The 5501-nt window shown below is 42.1% G+C and overlaps 1 long non-coding RNA gene across 2 annotated transcripts; it reads right to left on the bottom strand.

Moving 5' to 3' along the window:
• Positions 1-216: 216 nt before the first annotated feature.
• On the bottom strand, positions 217-5056 carry LOC123170494 (uncharacterized). 2 transcript variants are annotated; one of them, XR_006485227.1, is made up of 6 exons: positions 4414-5052; positions 3280-4232; positions 2516-2717; positions 2371-2427; positions 2128-2174; positions 217-1193 (listed from the first exon to the last, which is right to left on the bottom strand). It is a non-coding gene; the product is annotated as an uncharacterized lncRNA (long non-coding RNA). The 2 variants fall into 2 exon arrangements; XR_006485226.1 differs by having other exon boundaries at positions 2516-4232; positions 4414-5056.
• Between the last annotated feature and the right edge of the window lie 445 nt (positions 5057-5501).

The following is a 5501-nucleotide window of genomic DNA, read 5'->3' as shown; positions in this document are numbered from 1 at the left end:
GAGATTGTAGGGGAAAGATGGAGGAAGACGAGGTCAAGGGCGCGGCGGCCGGCGGCTGGGCGTCGTCCTTGCGTGGTGGAGAAGAGGCGGCGGCGGCGCAAGAGGCGGCTAGGGTTAGGTCTCCCGGCTCCCTAAGGGAAGCCGATCAAATACTGATTGCTTCTTGCTTGATTAGATTGATACATCTCCTCTTCTTATATAGAGAGGTTTACTTGACTCCTAAGCAGACGATAAGATAATTGGGCTAAGCCCCTAATAATGATAAAATAACTTGGGCCACAACCACTGGGCTAAGCCCCTAATATGACGGTCATAACAGGCGCCCATCCTGAATCCTAAAAAAGAAACAAACAATTCTTATTACACGATACATGGAGAAATCCTTTCGAACACACAAAAGGAGGTTAATAGTGGACAAAGCTTAGTGTAAAGCCACAGGCGCATGACTTGCTGGTCATGCATCATTATTGTTGGATCAATTTTAAGAAAAGCAATCACAAAGATAAAAAAGAAAATCCAATCCGGACCAAATTGATCACCTACAGCAAGTACACCTCTAAGAACCACTTATAAGATCTCGCCGCTATAGTCGCCTCGCCCCGATCAGCATGATAATTCAACCACTCAGTACAGTACAATAATTGGGACGATCTAGTGAGCGAACAACCTAGTGAAATGAGCCCATATATGATATACTCATATACATATTATTTAGTAGTGTGGGTTTGCCTAAAAAATAGTACTGCAGGATCAGGAGGAAGTACATGGCACAAATCTAGTAACTGCTGATGTATGACAAAAATTAAGATAGCATGTGCTAAAGTCAGCTTCTCACCGGCTTGGCACAATACTGAATTCTAGTGATATGTACAAGACAACAAGAAATAAGAATGTCAGTGCTTCAACATTATTAGGATGATCTAGTGAGGGAACAACCTAGTGAAATGAACCCTCAGGGCATATAATAATTGCACAATACATACCTATAGGAAAACCAGCTTCATACTGGTACACACGGTCATCTAAGTTGAGCTGAATCTCCCTAATAGCTTGATTTCCTCTGTCAATCACCAAAAGGGAGCAACGACTGGCAATGTAATGGACTTCAAAATCAGTAGCAAATTTTGCATCGTCACTTGGTCCACCAACATGCCCTCCTCTGCTTGATTTCCCACCAGCAATAGTTGTAATTCCTAGATGCCAGAACACGATATGTCAAGCACTTCTTTTACAATAAATTAGATAAGAAAAAAAACATGTATAGGGATGGGAGAGCGTTTTGGTTCAATTTTACTGCAAAGTAACCCAGGTTAATCTGAAGGTCATAATATAATTCTGCATGTTACGACAATTCAACTATCAGAATTCTTATTAAGTTAGATGAATGGGTAAATTTGGGGCACACGGTGACGCCGGCGTGTACCAATCAGAACTCAGACCGACGTGGACACAACGACAAAATGCATTGCTCCTTCCAATTGGCCAGTGCAAATAGTGATACCGATGCCAACGTGTAAACCCCAGCGATCGCCCCTTATGCATAGCTTATTGTTTTGGATGTGGAAAAGAACGAAGCCTGGCGATAATACGATCCTCCATCTACCTAATTTATGTCCCGGACAAAACTTATCTTACAGTAGTAAGAAATAACACGACTTATTCAATCTAACTATAAGCTATCAGTGGTCGAATCTAGGTACTGTTGAGGAGTGCAATTGATCAATATTTGTAGCGGAAGTTCATGGGGGAGAAGATTTAAGCGACACCTTGAAAAAATGAAAAGGCTAGCCATGGCATGTAGAGTCACTCGGGTAGAGTTCACCCAACAAAGAATCCATGCCATTTGTTCCTTTATTTTGCTTGCTATACTTGTCTAGTCTATCTCACCATTCACAGTCTAAATGGAAGGATCTAAAAAAGAGGTGCAGACTGAAAAAACAAAATGGGTGTGGTGCAAAGAGAAATAGTACATGGGTACAGCATGCCTTCGAAACTAACTGAACAAAGAAGGGCATGAACTTGTGGAGGTCTACATAGCCACTTTGTAGTCATGGGTCATAACATCAATGCATCAAAGATTAAATGTAGTTAATTATCAAGGATTCAGTGAAAAGGAGTAGACCATACCATAAATGCATCTAGACTGTTGACTTATTTGCATCAGCAACACTCAGCTGGAAAACATTTCCGATTAGCCAGAAGATATAGCAAAAGTGGAGCACAATTCACTGAATTTTTAGACTGGTCATTATTTTAAAAAGTTCAGAGGAAAGACATAAAACATAAACAGAGATTCAGCTAGTGTGATGGCAACATATGGCACAAACAAAAGCACAACTACTCTGGACATACAAAGCTAGATTCACATACCTTTTTTTTCAAAACATGCACTGGTGGGAAATGATTAGATGTCTCTGTAAAGTTCATCTGATGCACATGTACACAGAATAAGAATAAAATGTTGAAACTCCCATGTGAAAGTGCTTCAAATAACTGAGCATAAAACTGAGTATACCTCAAACTGAAACTGCAGGGCAAAATATCTCCTACAGGCAGCCGACGCTTCTTGATACACTATGTTTCTGTTATGTATTGTTGTTGTTGTGCCACTTTCATCTAATGCAAGTATATATCTTCATTTTCTTTCGTGGTGTAGACACCTATCCTGTTCAAATTTTAACCTTGACTTATATCAAATTCTTCAGCAACTCCAGGAACTGCAGAAAGAACAGAGGCATCAGAATAGGATACAAATGTTTGTAAAGAGTAAACATGTAACCACAGTGAATAAAGCTACTTTACGAATTGTTTTGGAAAGGAACTAAACATATCAGGGTACGCAATCGTGAATTATATTGGAAAGAGAACGATGAAATAACTACTTTGGCCGATATACATTCTAAATATGATAACTAACTCTTTCAGATATACTGTAAGAAGAAACCTACTTATAGGCAGAACCAGTGTTTGGTCCCAAAATGAAACTATTAGATAATTTACTTCTTATATTCATATTATTCTCATCTGCTAGATTTGGTGAAGTGGATTAAGATTTATATTATAGAACAGATCTGTCCAGAATGATTTCGGTGTTTATGTTGAAGAGAGGAAGGCATGATTTTGGTTTCTTCATGAGGGCCAGTTGTAGCTATCCCCATACTTACCAAATGTCTAATTAAGAGGAGGCCTCTATAGGAACCAAAGTAGCACATCAAAAGGGAAGAACTGAATCAGAGTGGGTGAGAGAAATTTTTAGCGAGATGTGTTCAGGGACTGCACCTCAGGACCGACAGGGAAGAACACTAGCTGTTACAGCTTGTCCCGCTTGCGCTGTGTGCTTTGGGTAACACGAACTCGACGTTATCACAACCTTGCAGCAGATGGCATGTGGATCACCTTCCTTGCCAAACATATGCTCACGCGTTGCCACTTCTCACCGTGCCCATCCCCGATGAAGACGGCCGTGTTATGATTTTCCCGCGATACTATACAACTAAAATATCAATTTTCTCTAGATTCCACATCTCATTTATTCGCAAAGAAACTATTGTAAAATAAGCAAGACCATGTTTTTGCATGCTTATGATCTTCTCTACATGCGCTAAAGATAAGGAAAAGTTTATTCTTTGAAAGTTGCATAGAATGTTGTTCCGTTTCCTAACCAAACGAACAAACCAGTCAATCACAAAACTAATCATCCTCAATCTCTCCATCTCAATTCTGTCCTGCCTGCTACCTTAATACCTAAAGAAGAAACACGGGGTGCTGTACAGCAAGAAAAAGGTGGAAAATTTCTCTTGTCATGGGAAGGGAAACGGATGCCTCTTTTAGGCACGCTTAATTGGAGGTTATATCATGATCAAGACATCCAAGGAGACATCCAAGGATATATTAGTGAGTTTCATTAGTAAATTAGCCCAGCCACTCTGCACTTCAGGATATCACTGTCACCTACTCATATATATATGAATTTTAAGCCAAAAGCAAATGCAGGTGAAGACTAAAAACTTCTGTGAGGTCGTGGGATCTGCCTTTGCAAGCAACGAGAAGGGGTTTGCACCGAGTAATTGCGTCAGTGCCATGACCATGTCAGCTCAATCCCGTGGAGAGATGGCCAGTGCAACACATGAAAATAACCTAAGCAAATCAGAGAGACAGAGAGAGAGATCATCTTGTTCTTCACTCTTCCTCAAGATCCTTCCTCTTCTATTCTTCATCCGATCCGCACACATCTTGTTCAAAAAAAACTCAAATCAGAGAAATCCTTAATATCATGAACCATCAGTCAAAAAAGAAGAACATTTACTCAATAAATATAGATCAATAAAGCATACATGGGGTAAAGAACCACATGGAGTACCTTGCTTCCAATACGAACCCAACAGAGAGAGAAGAGAGAGATGGGGAGGGCACCTTGTCCATGGCTGCAGCAACCGGGCCAGAGCACCTTGTCCATGGCGTTCTCAACGGAAACCATCGCTTTCGGCGTGCCGGATCTGAGGCTGCTTCGGATCCCGGCCTGCTGCTCGATCTGGTGCGAGGGAGAGGGGAGGAGGTTGCCGATTGTAAGGAGAAGGTAAGGGGAGGAGAGAAGGGGTGGCCGTTGGGGAGGGCGTGGATGGTCACGGCGGCTGCGGCGAGGTCGCCAGTGGCGGCGGCAGACGAGGGAAAAGGGAGAGGGAGAGGAATCGGGGATGGGGACTGGCTGACTGGGAGCTGGGCCGCTGGCCAATCCCTTTCTCTGTTATTTTCTCTTTCTTCTGGACGAAGCGAACGTTTTGTCTCCTAGTAAATCCGACGTGGACCACGCGAGAGATCACCCTTCATGCACACCTTATTGTTTTGGATGGGAATCATAAGAGTGTTGGTTCCCGATGCTTGTTACATGGTTTCGACGAAGAAAATGAGAGGGAAAAGTCGAGGTGGGGGTTGCATGCGGAGATGCACTGTAGCAACTGAAATGGGACGAGGATCCCCTGCCATTCGACCACATGTGGGCCCACTAGAAACCTGTCCCCTTTTGTCAGTGGCCCAATGGCACACCGTACGGCATGGGAGCTGGATCCACTGAAATGGCCATATGAGGGCGGTTACGGATGGCATTTCAGATTTTTAAAACGTGCGAGGATGAGAATTAGAGAGAAGATACAATACAAGGACAACGAGGGAGCGCCTCTTCAGCGCCCAAGCGCCAGCTACCAACCTGGCGCTCGCGTGCAACCAAGCGGGCCACGGCTCAACTTCAAGCCAACTCGCTTGCAGGAACACTTTGCCCACTAAATTTTTCATATTTTTTGTTGGTCTGGTAGGAAAAAACTGGCCGGTTTTTTAATGCTGTTGAAACAATTGTGGTATATATATATATATATATATATATATATTAAAAGTTCATCAATTTGAGAAAAGTTTACAAATTTGGTAAAATTTTGTGAATTTAAATTATTATTTTAATACATTAGAAAATCCAAACAAATACAACACAAAAAGTGATCTTGAACTGG

The sequence above is a fragment of the Triticum aestivum genome, chromosome 7D, assembly GCF_018294505.1.
Source record: "Triticum aestivum cultivar Chinese Spring chromosome 7D, IWGSC CS RefSeq v2.1, whole genome shotgun sequence".
NCBI classification, from domain to species: Eukaryota; Viridiplantae; Streptophyta; class Magnoliopsida; order Poales; family Poaceae; genus Triticum; species Triticum aestivum.
This window is presented reverse-complemented; position numbering and strand designations above follow the sequence as displayed.